This window comes from Podarcis filfolensis, assembly GCF_964270895.1.
Source record: "Podarcis filfolensis genome assembly, chromosome: 11".
Classification (NCBI taxonomy): Eukaryota; Metazoa; Chordata; class Lepidosauria; order Squamata; family Lacertidae; genus Podarcis; species Podarcis filfolensis.
Genome location: NC_139613.1, coordinates 1,385,456 through 1,399,344, shown reverse-complemented (window position 1 = coordinate 1,399,344; position 13,889 = coordinate 1,385,456). Strand labels below are relative to the sequence as shown.

General features: G+C 49.4%; 1 protein-coding gene across 5 annotated transcripts in view; it reads left to right on the top strand.

The window, feature by feature from the left end:
- IL11RA (interleukin 11 receptor subunit alpha) overlaps window positions 1-13,889 on the top strand; it is a 145,238-nt gene that overhangs the window by 91,971 nt on the left and 39,378 nt on the right. The window contains exon 1 of one of the 5 annotated variants that reach the window (XM_083575808.1): window positions 12,951-13,512. The exons of the other annotated variants lie outside the window; for them this stretch is intronic. The gene's annotated coding sequence lies outside the window, so the exon portion shown is untranslated. Of the gene's footprint in view, window positions 1-12,950; window positions 13,513-13,889 lie in introns of those variants that run through there. 5 annotated transcript variants of the gene reach the window in all.

The window sequence follows — 13,889 nt, the reverse complement described above, 5'->3', positions numbered from 1 at the left end:
CTTCCAGTTTCAATACTACTACTACTACTACTACTAATAATAATAATAATAATTTATTTATACCCCGCCCATCTAGCTGGGCTTCCCCAGCCACTCTGGGTGGCTTCCAACAAAATATTAAAATACAGTAATGCATCAAATATTAAAAAGCTTCCCTAAACAGGGCTGCCTTCAGATGTCTTCTAAAAGTCTGCTAGTTGTTGTTCTCTTTGACATCTGGTGGGAGGGTGTTCCACAGGGCAGGTGCCACTACCGAGAAGGCCCTCTACCTGGTTCCCTGTAACTTGGCTTCTCGCAATGAGGGAACCACCAGAAGGCCCTCGGCGCTGGATCTCAGTGTCCGGGAAGAACGATGGTGAAGATGCTCCTTCAGATATACTGGACCGAGGCTGTGTAGGGCTTTCAAGGTCAGCACCAACACTGTGAATTGTGCTCGAAAACGTACTGGGAGCCAATGTAGGTCTTTCAAGACCGGTGTTATATGGTCTCGGTGGCCGCTCCCAGTCACCAGTCTAGCTGCCGCATTCTGGATTAATTGCAGTTTCTGGGTCGCCTTCAAAGGTAGCCGCACACAGATCACATTGCAGTAGTCCGGCGAGAAGTAACCAGAGCATGCACCACTCTGGCGAGACAGTCCGTGGGCAGGTAGGGTCTCAGCCTGCGTACCAGGCACAAGGGAAACCCCGCATAGAGCACATTGCAGTAATCCCGTCTTGAAGAAACCAGTTTGGAGATGTAAAGTGAAGGAGAATCCAAAGTGTGCACTCAAAGCTGTAGTGTGTGAATGAAGGAGTGCTTTGCTCTTGATTAGGAGCAGCAAGGAATTTCCCCCAAACGGAGGCTCTGCACGCAGCTTTCCCTTTCGTTGGTCGGCAAGGTCTCTGCTTCCCCAGCAAATATTTCCCCTGCGCAACCCTGTTTGTGCTACCAGAAGCTTTCAGCTCTGCCGCCGCCCGCAGCTGCTGACTGGGGGCCTCTATGTTCCCCAGGCGGGCTTGCTCAATGAGCACCACGGGTCAGAGGGTTCGAGTGCGCGGCAGAGGAGGAATCAAAGGCATTCTTGTTTGGCCAGGACGTGGCTTGACTGTGTGGTTTCTCAGGGCAAGATGGTCAGGCTCAGCGATGCACTCATCCCCGCGCAAGGCATGTGTCAAAGCCGGTGATCGCATCCTCCTGGCCATTACTTTTGGCCATTGCATGTGTTTTGGGAAAATTAACAAATCCCGGGACGGCCTTCATCTTCTGGGTTGTAAGGAGGCTGCGAAGCAGAGTCGCTTCGTGTCTTTATTTTCAGCCTTCTTCTTTGTTCTGTTCTGTTCACATTTTATTGAATTTCAAAATATTAACAAACACCAAAAGGAAAATAAAACAAGATTCTCAGGCATGCAAAAACTAAAGTAAATGAAAGTCATTAGCATCTAAGAGTTCAATGGGGAAAAATGCCTCTTTTCAGATTTTGGAATCAACGATGTACTAATACCAAATCATAATGCACTATTAATGTTGTGGCATTTCACTTATTGCATTAACTCCTTTGCAGGCTGGAGATGATGGGATATAATAAAAATAATACATAATATGTTTTTTAACACCTCTGGTCTATACTAGCCAAACTGTGCCATGAACTGGGAGCGCCTCCTTGCCATGTGCTTCATTTTAATTTACATGCAATGAAGCCATGCAAGATTTGATGAAAATTGTCAAGGGGTTTTTTGTTCCCAGGACACTTGATTTCTGCGATAAGGCTGTTTGCCAAACAGTGCTATCCCATTGGTCTATATCTAGAGAATTCAGAGTTTTCCCGTTTCTCGCTATGGCTATATGTGTTGCCGTTAAAAGAGGTGTTGCAATTTCTCTGCTTTTTAAATGTTTGGTTTCTTTGTATAGAAGAATGCAGGAGAAAATGGAACACTGTGAGATGTAATTGAAAAATGTTTTTCTTATGTTCATATCTTACTGGGGACCCATTTGACCAGCCCAGTCCAAAGAGGCAGCTGTGAGTTAGGGTCTCCCACCTTGCCAGTTTTCCCCTGGGGAGGAATCTGGTGGGAACAATCCTTTCTTTTGCCTTTGGGCAGCGGGCAAGTTTGTTGCAGGGCGTTCTGGGCTCTGGAGAAGAGGCCGCCTTATCCCAAGGCCTTGGCTTGGCGCGCGGCATCAGGCTTTCATAACTGTGCCCCTGCTAAGTATTCATTGGCACTGGGGCTGTGTATGCGGCTTGCTTTGCCAGCCCTTAATCACTCCAGCCTCGCTCCTGGCCGTAAGTCACGGAGAGATTAAAGCAGAAGGGAAAACAGCTGGGCTGGCAGCAAAGCCCTTCCCTGTCCCGAGGTCTTGGGGGCTGAGAGAGAAGGAGGCAGGTGAGAGGAGACTTTCCCCCTCGGTCCTCTTCCTCTGCTACCCCCAACCTCCAAAATTCTGCTGCACTGAACTAGCGTCAGCATCTCTGCCCAGTTTGCCCAGACAGCCGTGCCAACTTGGCTTATGGTGGCAGCCGCAAAGGCTTATGGGGTCTGTGTGAGGCCTCCTTTGCCCTCACCTGCCCCCCAAATTCCCCTTTATGGCCTTCCATCCCCCTCACAATCTCTCTCCAGCTGAATGTTTCTCTTCATGCACCTTACCCCTTTAGGTGCATGAAAAGGCCAACCTCTGATGGACTTTGAAGGCAGGACCCGATTTTCCTTTTTGTTGTGTCCTGGGCATGAGCAGAGCTACGTGACCCTCTAACTCAGCCTTTCTCCACCTGTGGGTCCCCAGATGTTGTGGAACTACAACTCCCATCTCCCCTAGCTAGCAAGACCAGAGCTCAGGGATGATGGGAGTTGTAGTCCAACAACATCTGGGGACCCACAGGTGGAGAACCGCTGCAAAAGTCTAGGGCCCCATTTGATGTGAAGTCCTGGTGCCCTCTTTTAATTCCTCCCCATGCATACCACATTTCCCAGACCCTCCTGAAGGACAGCCCTTTGCTCCTGGGATTGTTTTCATTAATGAAATGTATTATACAAGGGGGTGAGGAGAGCAGGGAGTGGAGCTCGCAAGCAGGAGAGCCCCTGGCTTTTCTTCCCCTCCCACCTTGTATAATCAATTTTATTAATCGGAACAATCCCAGAAGTAAAGGGCTGTCCTCCAGGAGTCTCTTGGACTAGAAATTCACGGTAAGAATTTTGTTTCACTCTCCTCCTAATAGCACCGTCCTCCGTTTTCTCCTCCCTTAATCCAGATATTTCCTCTACTTTGAAGACCCAAGTAGGAGGGCTACATCAGCCACATGGTGGATCTCCGAATTTAGGCAGAAGAAAGCTTGGGGCAGCAATAGCTGGAGGAGAGTTATGGCCGGAACAAGGGGGAGTTAAAACAGACGTGGGAAGATTCACAACCCATATTGAGTTGGAGGTATGGAGGGCCAGCGGGAGAGATGTCTTTCTGTTCAAATTCATAGACTCATCGAATTGTACAGTAGGAAGGGACTCCAAAGGTCATCCAGTCAAACCCCGTGCAATGCAGGAAACTCAGCTAGATCATCCATAATAGATGGCCATACAGTCGTACCTCCAGTTACGTAAACTTTGGGATATGTAAGCGGCAAACCTGGAAGTATATTTCTGGGTTTTTGCCGCGCACGCGCATGTGCACAACTGCTCTTCCACCACACACATGTGTCTCTCCAGTTGCAAAAACCTCGGGATTCACCAGACCTCTGGAATGGATCCCGTCCGCAACCCGAGGTACCACTGTACAGTCATACACTCATGTTATGTTGGCTTCATGTTACGTTCTTTCAGGTTACGTCCCAAAGCGACCCAGAAATACCAGAAAGGGTTACTTCTGGGTTTCGCTGCTCACGCATGTGCAGAAGTGCAAAATGACATCACGTGCATGCGCAGAAGTGGCGAGTCGCAACCCGCGCATGCGCAGACACACTGCTGCGGGTTGCGCTCTTTTCATGTTGCAAACGGGTCTCCGGAACGGATCTCGTTCACAACCAGAGGTACCACTGTACATCCTCTGCTGAGAAACCTCCAAGGAAAGAGAGTCCATCTCTTTGCACCTGCACATTTAAATTAGCACATGCGCATTTTACACAAACCCATGTCCTCTTTTTGGGCGTTGATGCATGAGTGCAATGTCTCATGCACAGCCTCCATGTCTGTTCCCAAGCCCGCGTCTTCAGCCAAGCCTTTTCTCAGCTATCCTAACCCGATCCTGAGAGCCTGGCCTGCTGGATGAGGCCGATCCAGCTTCCCAAGCTGCCCCCTTTCCCGTCTGCTGCACTCGGTGGCCCCCGCTGCCTCTCCCTAAGACGCTCCGGATGTTCGGCATTGTGACTCATGTCAATGGCAGGCAGTCCCCCTGCCCCTCCATGGATTTGTCTAATTCCTCTTTACAGCCATCTGGGCTAATGGCTGTCACCGCCTCTTGTGACACAGCGTTCCATCAATTTAATTATGCTTGATGTGCGGAAGTTCATTCCTTTGTCTGACCCAGAAAAGAAAAAAGAAAAAGAAAAGGTTCTCCGGAATCCTTCAAATGAATGCGCATGGCCTGGGAGGGTGGAGCTCTCTTGCCACAGTCCAGCTCTGGACACCTCAAATGCCGAGAGAAGGGCTATTGCCTACCACACATCTGTGGAACTCCCTTCCACTGGATGTTTGTCCTCCCCAAGAATCTCCATTACCTGTTCTGTGTCTTTCTTGTTAGGTCTGGCTTTTCATAGCCAGGAATAAGGAGGTGAGAATACATAACTCATAATTTTTCACAGAAATTTCTGTTTAAAGGATGCTTTATCCTGGAGTGAATCCACGGCAGGAATGAAGCTTGCACAGAGCTAGTCAAACTTTTGAGCTGCATCAGATCAATGTTGGTCCATCTCTCTCGCTGATGGGCAACAATGGCTCTCCAGGATTTCAGACAGGAGTCTCTCCCAGTCCTGCCTGGAGATATGGACACGGGTGGCGCTGTGCTCTAAACCACTGAGCCTCTTGGGCTTGCTGACTGGAAGGTCGGCAGTTTGAATCTCCACAATGGGGTGAGCTCCTATCGCTCTGTCCCAGCTCCTGCCAACCTAGCAGTTCGAAAGCACACCAGTGCAAGTAGATAAATAGGTACCGCTGTGGCGGGAAGGTAAATAGCGTTTCTGTGCGCTCTAGTTTTCATCACAGTGTCCCGTTGCACCAGAAACCGTTTAGTCCTGCTGGCCACATGACCCAGAAAAGCTGTCCGTGGGCAAACGTTGTCTCCCTCAGCCTGAAAGCAAGATGAGCACTGCAACCCCAGAGTCTCCTTTGACTGGACTTAACCGTCCAGGAGTCCTTTGCCTTTTTTACCACTGAACCTGGGACCTTTTTGCAAGGCAGACACTCTTTCCCTGAGCGATGCCCCTTCTGAATACCAGTTACTGGAAACTTTTTTGCCAAATCCCACAGGTTGGCCCCTGTGAGAACAGGATGCCAGACGAGGTGGGCATTTGGGCTGATCCAGCAAGCTCATCTTATTTTCAGGGACCTTGAGCATCATCATCATCATCATATTTTATTTATATCCTGCCCTCCCCAGCCGAAGTCAGGCTCAGAGTGGCTAAAAGTAACACAGCATTATAAAATCAATTCAGAATCAAATTAATGGCAACCATTGGGCGATAGTTCTGTGAGGATTACCAAAAGGAGGCATCAGACTGTGCCTTGGCCAAAGGCCTGGTGGAACAGCTCCATCTTGCAGGCCCTGTGGAAAGATGTCAAGTATATGTTTTGCTATAGAACTACGGACCTCTTCCTCACTTGGTTAGGATTCCTCCATACAATGGAGATTATCTTGGCTCTGAATGGAAGAGTATCCTCCCCACCACCTAGCCATGAGCTCTTGAACCGTCTTTCTTTCCCAGGAATGTGTTTACTTTGATTCTCATTGATCCCCTTGATCCCGCTTAGTAAATACACTTGCTCTCTTTGAACTGCCATTGACTTCAAAGTCGCCTGAGCGCGAATGTGTTTGGAATTAGCTTCTCTGTTGGTAATTCATAACCCGCAAACATTTGTTGTTTATGCCATTCATAAATTGTGGCTTGTTACTTCATCAGACTGCTGGGCTCTGATCTTGCGGTGCGTAACCCATGGCGCAGATGAAAACATCAGCGTCCTCCCTGATCAGTGTCTTGTGAACTCTCTGACACATTTGGCGACCACTTGCTCCTAAACGGGATGGGAGTTCGGAGTCGCCGAATTCATGGCAGGTTTGTCATGGATAGGGCCCTTGCTCCAGACATTACTCTCACTCAGAGCGGGAAGTTGAGCTCAGTCTATAAAGTTGTCTACTTGCAGACGCGGCAACGGCAGATGAATTAGGAGCTTGGAAGCGCATGCGGTGTCGTTCGGAGAAGCAGAGTGCTGTTTGCTCTTATCTTCTCGCATCCCAGCCCTCCAGGAACTTCCAATGATGCAAGGCTTTCTCAAAAGCACAGCATTTTCTCTCGGCCGCAGGCCTTGTTCCGGATATGCCCCACACTGAAACAGAGAAGTTCCTAGTGGGCTGTGTGGTGAAAGGGGGGGTACCGCAAAGCAGGAGCTCTGCCCGTTTACCCAACTCCTGGTTTGCAGAGCCTTTGTCCCCCCAGGGAAAGCCAGAGAGCCACAGCAATCTCGCCTGGCAATTGTGGTTTGCTTGAGTTATGAAACCGTGCTTTGCTGAGCGGCAGCCTCTGTGGTGGCAGAGGGAGGGAGGGCGAGGCTGGCACCAGAACAGCCTCTCCAGCCCAGCCCCCATGGCTTTGTTTGCTCTTGCTGAATTGGGCAGCAGGCTGGTTAGAGAAGAACAAAAGGGGTGAGGAGGACCCAGGAGATGCCTTGTGGGGAGGGAATGCAGCCAATGCAGGGTGTTATTCTTGTGTTGCGCGGCACCAACGTTGGACGGTAATTGCGAATTTCAGAATTCCGGTGCACCTGTGTTTTAAAATGACAAATGCTTAGGAGCTCAGGTTGCGTGGAATAGAAAGCCAGGTGCCTAGTCCTCAAGGCTAAGGATGGAATATTTGAATCATCCAGGCATTGGTCCTTGAATTACTCAGGTCACCTCCCCTTTCTTCTAAATCCCCTCTTAAGACTTGATTCTTCAGCAAAGCCACTTTGGAACCAAGCCGTCTCACTTTCCTTGATTCTTCATCCCTTGTCATTGCCCCTCTTCTTCCCTAGAAGTCTTTGTTTGCCTGCTGCCTTTTGGAACTGTCTGCAAAAGGTGTACAGTGGTACCTCGGGTTGAGTACTTAATTCGTTCCGGAGGTCCGTTCTTAACCTGAAACTGTTCTTAACCTGAAGCACCACTTTAGCTAATGGGGCCTCCTGCTGCCGCTGCACCGCCGCTGCGCGATTTCTGCTCTCATCCTGAAGCAAAGTTCTTAACCCAAGGTACTATTTCTGGGTTAGCGGAGTCTGTAACCTGAAGCGCCTGTAACCCGAGGTAAAGGTAAAGGGACTCCTGACCATTAGGTCCAGTCATGACCAACTCTGGGGTTGTGGTGCTCATCTCGCTTTATTGGCTGAGGGAGCCGGCGTACAGCTTCCGGGTCATGTGGCCAGCATGACTAAGCTGCTTCTGGCAAACCAGAGCAGCGCACGGAAACACCATTTACCTTTACCTTCCCGCCAGAGTGGTACCTATTTATCTCCTTGCACTTTGATGTGATTTTGAACTGCTAGGTTGGCAGGAACAGGGACCGAACAACGGGAGCTCACCCTGTCGTGGGGATTCGGACCACCAACCTTCTGATCGGCAAGTCCTAGACTCTGTGGTTTAACCCACAGCACCACCCCTGTCCCTGTAACCCGAGGTAAAGGTAAAGGTAAAGGTACCCCTGCCCGTACGGGCCAGTCTTGACAGACTCTAGGGTTGTGCGCCCATCTCACTTAAGAGGCCGGGGGCCAGCGCTGTCCGAAGACAGTTCCGGGTCACGTGGCCAGCGTGACAAAGCTGCATCTGGCGAGCCAGCGCAGCACACGGAAACGCCGTTTACCTTCCCGCCAGTAAGCGGTCCCTATTTATCTACTTGCACCCGGGGGTGCTTTCGAACTGCTAGGTTGGCAGGCGCTGGGACCGAGCAACGGGAGCGCACCCCGCCGCGGGGATTCGAACCGCCGACCTTTCGATCGGCAAGCCCTAGGCACTGAGGCTTTACCGACAGCGCCACCCGTGTCCCTGTAACCCGAGGTACCACTGTATTAAAAATATTTTTGAAGCACCACCCCTCCTCCAAAATATATCACCTGATTTAATCGGGGACATCTGTCAGCCTTCAAGTAGGACCCCCACTTAGCAGCTTGCAGTGCTAAGCAGAAGTTCTTTAAAATGGGAAGCTAAAGAGAACTACTCCCACCTCCCCAGTTGTGGGTCAATGCTGGCAAGGTGTGTTGGCACGGGCAGTTTCCCCTCTGTAATTGGAGGCAGCACTGCTCCTGAATACCAGCTGCCTGAAACCACAGGAGGGGAGACCCAGGTAACTACCGACAGGTGAGCCTGACATCAGTAACAGAAAAGGTCCTAGAACAGATTATTCAACAGTTGGTCTGTGAGCCCTTAATGAAGGATGTGATCACAGCATCCTCTTCTAAGTGCTCACAGACTGCTTAATTTACATGGGATATTTAATAATGCGTGATCTCATTTTTATGCTAATAATAAACATGATAATATTCGTACCTGTTGAGAATATTAAGAGCCTAATGACTCATATTGATATCATAAGCGCCCACACGGTAGTTGCTGAGCTAACCACGCTCTCTAAACTTGTATGTGTAACACAATGCAGTGTGCATTGCACAACGGCTTTGTCGTATCCGCAGGGTTTCATTTATGAAAACATGGCAAATGCGCCTGCGCATAATAATATGACCTGCCATACTGTCTAAGTCAGAAATGCTCAGTTCATGGCACAGATTCGCAAGCCATTCAGAGCGGTGTGTGCATTGAATGTGAAATATGTATTTTGTTACGAATTGCATAAAGTGCATGCGAGAGAGTCGGGACCCAAGGATTTGTGCCGGCAGCCACCTCCGTCTCCTGGGGTTGAATATCTGGTCCTCTCCCTTCCTGTCCACATTTGTGGAGCCTGATCTGGCGATCTGGTGCATGACCTATGAAACCAGGGGCTGGAGCAGTTTATTGTGCCCCTTCTGTGACCATCGGTGTTGTGTGCATCCATTTGTGGCTCCCTCCGAACCCTCTTTTGCAGTCTGTTGCCACTGCCTCTCTCACTCGCTCTTTGAGTGGGATGTTTTTCAAATTTTACTTTTAACACACGCACACACACAAAAACCAGCAAAGAAATCAAATTTCACAAGTCCAGAGGACGCAGATATGTTCCTTTCAGAGCCAAGAGTCCAGGGCAAAAATATGGCTAGCTAATGTTGCGGCTGACGAGGTAGTTTTTCATTTATTGGGCGAGGGCTGGAGCGCAATGGGTTTCTCGTGTGCTTTAATGGAGAAAGCATGTGGAAAGCGAAGGATTTATGGCCCCGCTGTTTACGTGTGAGTCTGAACAGCATATGTGCAAGCGGGGGGGGGGGAGGAGAGGGTGTTGGAGCTGGCTGTTAAAACAATGGCTCTCATCTTCCGTGCCCGTCCATGCTGCCTGCAAGAGAAAAGGGGGGACGTCAATTTTATTCCTCATAGGAATTTGAGGCACATGCATGCTCCCTCAGGGCCAACAGCAACTGCAAAGGTCTGGCTCATACAAGACTATGTGGAAGCTTTATTCTTTGTAATGATGGAACTCCCTGCCTCTTGAGATAAACAGGCGCCTTCGCTGAACTTTTTTTGGCGCCAGGCAAGCCAGCCCAGGTGTTTAGGAAGCTGAGGTAATTTTAATGTGTTTTAAATATTTTTACTTCTTGTTTGTTTTAAATTAGAGATGTTATTTTTTTTCCGTGATTTTGTTGTTGTTTCTTTTCTATTTGTTCTATTTGTATTCTTTTTGTTAACAAATCAATTTTTAAAGCAATTACAAGCAGGGTAGGATGGTGTGAGGGGAATGGGCTCCACCATCTTTTCTGGGGCCCAAAGGGGTTCAAAAACCCCATCCTGAAAGGGGACGATTCTCAACAAACACCACTCCTTGGCACCGTTGCTTTCCTTGTTCCCTTAGCTTTCCCAGGCCTGGACCGCCTGCATCACAGAACCATAGAATCGTAGAGTTGAAAGGGACCCCAGGGTCATCCAGTCCACCCCCACCTCCGCCACAGTGCAGGAATCTCAGCTAAAGCATCCCTGACAAACAGCCATCCAACCTCTGCTTAAAAACCTCCAAGGAGTCCACCACCTTCCCAGGGAATCTGTTCCAGTTTCAAATGGCTCTTCCCATCAGAAAGTTCTTCCTGGTGTTTTTCTTTCCATTTTAAATGTTTTTTATTCAATTTTAACCACTATATAACAAGCCTCTTCTAAAGCCATCCAAGTTGGTAGTTGTGGCTGCTCTCCTGCAGAAAGGAGTTCCACAGATCATTACAAAACGGTCTGGAAACCAAGCCTTATGAGGAACAGTGGAGGGAGTTGGGTATGTTTAGCCGGGAGATAACAATAACCATCTTCAGATATTTCATGGAATGAGATTCCGACTAAACATCAGGAAGAACTTTCTCACCGTAAGATCTGTTCAACCGTGAAAGAGGGGGTTGGACTAGATGGCTTCATGGGAACCCAGTTCTGTGATTCTGTCACCTGTTTCAAGCTCAGGCCCACAGCTGAAGCACCTTAAGGCTTGTCACTTTGAATGCTCAGCACCCTCACAAAGGTGCCATTGTTTGCAAGATTCTTGTGCTGACAGTCAAACCACCTCAAAAGCAGTTCAGTTATGTAATGCAAACGAGTCCCCTCAGTAGATTAGCTTCAGCTCAAAAGCGTCTCTTCTCTCTCTCCCACATTGGGGTTCTGTGAGCCCCTGTTCCTGGCAGGGGCTGTTCATCTGGAAACACTTGCCTGCCTCAGTTCCTCAGGGAAGCTTGCCAGACCTCTGGCCTCTGCCCAACCACATCATGTGGCACTGAGTTCCACGGTCATTTAGCCGCCAAATGCCGGCTGTGTAAGAAAACAACCGAGCCAGCCAGCCCTGTGATTTACACTGCCCTGAAAGCTTTAAAAGCTAACCAAATAGAAACTGCATTCTGCCCTCGTTCCAAGGGACTCTTCTCCCCTACAAGGTCTGATTCTTTGCGACAAAGTCTTGGCAGGGTCAGAGAACTATTTGATGCCTTCAAATCAGCTGCTTATTCCAAAAGGGCCGTATAGGGTAGGATCTGAGCAGCGTGGCATCTGGGAAAAGTCCGTAGGAAAGGGAAATAAACGAATAAGTGAGCTGATACGCGGCGACAATGACTGTGGAATCCCCACTGGTGAAGCAATCCTAATTTTTCCAGCTTTGCAATGTCTGCTGGGAAGGAGAGTCCAGTTTGCTCTCCAGTTTTGCCTTCTCTCTTTGAACACCACCAAAGATTTCCCCTTCTGCCTCTCCTTTTGAAAGCCGCCCCCCAGGTTGGATTGGCACAGATGCGGCTGCCCAGAACGATGGTGGCGGCGACTTCTTGTGGGACGGCCTGTGAGGTTTCGAACCTGCCCTCGGGAGAGGAAATCAAAGAGCACAGGGTGGAAAAACAAGCCATCCTTGCCGCTCAAGCCACAGTGAGCGGCGATAAATAAACAGAGTGACAATGACGGACACAGACTAAACACTGGTGTTTTCCGTCCTGCCAGAGCAGCTCATGGGCACAGGAAGATGCCCAGAGATCTGAAGGCTCCGTAAACCATCCTATAGGCGCCGTGGCCTTGAAAAGACGGAGTTGCTAGTGAAAGAGGCCTTTGCTCTGAATTGATCTTGCAGTTTCCTCCTGCTACGGGGACCTGGAGGCGTTTGGCCCAGGTTGCAGACAAGAGGCTGGTCTGCTGTGGCCATCTCACTTCACTTCATTTCATCTTTGATTTGTGTACCACCTTTGTACATTGCTATACAGTCGGACCTTGGAAGTCAAACGGAATCCATTCCGGAAGTCCATTCAACTTTCAAAATGTTCAGAAACCAAAGCGCAGCTTCTGATTTGCTGCAGGAAGCTCCTGCAGCCAATCGGAAGCCCCGTCGGACATCCGGGTTCCAAAGAACATCCACAAACCGGAATAGTCACTTCCGGGTTTGCGGCGTTCGGAAGCCAAAACGTTCGACTTGCAAGGCATTCGGGATCCAATGTATGACTGTTTACAACACACAAGCTGAAGGAACAACAAAGATCACACCAATGTAACCCAATACAAAAATGTCATAAGGAAAACATAGCTTTGAAATAAACAACTTATATCAAATAAAGTAACATTCAATAACCCTTTAGAATATAAAAGCACACAATAAAATTAAATATCAGCAAATAATAGTTAAACAGAAATCACAATTACAATAAATAATTTCTAGACCGTAATCAATAAAAATGGCAGCAATTCATGGCGCGTTAAATAACGCAATACAAATGGATAAGCAAAGGCACACAACTCATAAAAATATTTTTTAAAAATATCCCTGAACTCCTCTTCTTTTGCAGTTGGGTCCCTCTGCACCCAGTTCCCAGCCTGCCCTGGAAACCACAGCCAGACTCGATCCCTCTCTCTTTTGCCACTGCCGGTGTGTGAACACCACGGCGCTGCTGGAAGAAGGAGTTTGGGGTCTATTCCTGATCTCCGTGGCAGGTCTGCTTCCTCCAGCTCAGCCCCCACGCCCCCTCCTGGCGTTCATGAAGGGAGAAAGCAGCTGGCAAAGGACAGAGCCTCCAATTGGCCTGTTTAGGATTTCTGCTCTGTTTGCAGCCCCACATCGGTCCCTGGAATCCACGTATAAATAAACATGCCAATCCATTATAGGTTGGAGAGATGTTGTTTTTTCCATGTCAAACTATTCCAGACATCTTGCTTCACCAAAGTCTTTCTGCCTGGTCCGGGACGGGTGAAGCAAAAGCCAGGGGCTTAGAGAGGGATTTCACCCGGCTGTTGAGCCGGTGGTGCCTGGGGGTGGGCGGTGGCGGACAGTGTGGTAGCCGCAGGCTGGTCCTGCTGCGGTTTGTGGGGGGAGGTCAGGAGAGGCCCAGGAAGTCCCGGCACACACAGCAAGGCTTATTCTGGAGCTGCTCTTTACAAGAAACGAAAACTCTCGTATTTGGGATCGACGGTCGGCTCGGAACAATAAAGCCTTAGTTCGAGCAAAGTATTGCCAGCTAGTTAAAGGAATATTTCCAGCAGGCTCCAAATGCATCTCGCTGAACACTCAGCAGCTCGCTAAATATGCCCCTGGGGCAGAACCGCTCTGGTAATTATAAAGACCCCCCAACAGCATCCTCTTGGGTCAGCGCGCTGCCTGTTGCCCTGTTTGGGAGGCCACTCGGTGGTGCGGGCTGGATTCGTACCCAAGACTTGGGCATCCCTCCCTGCCAAGAGCGGCTGTTTTGGCCGGGGAAAAGCTGACTGTTTGATTTGGGAGGCCGGACCAGAGCCGCTTGGGTGAGTGTGTACGGAAATCTGGGGAGGTGGAGGTGTTTTCAGCAGTGCAAAATAGGGGCTGTCTAAATATGGGGAAGGTGTTTTGTTGCATTGCTGTTCGTAGACTCATTGAGCTGGAAGTGACCCGCGGGGGTCATCTAGCCCAACCCACTGCGATGCAGGAATCTTTTTGCCCAGTGAACCTGAGATTAAGAGCCACAGGCTCTACTGGATGAGCTATCCAAGCAGTCAATTCCACCCCACTTTTTTAGGTCCAGTCGTGGCCGACTCTGGGGTTGCGGTGCTCATCTCGCTTTATTGGCCAAGGGAGCCGGCGTACAGCTTCCGGGTCATGTGGCCAGCAGGACTAAGCTGCTTCTGGCGAACCAGAGCAGTGC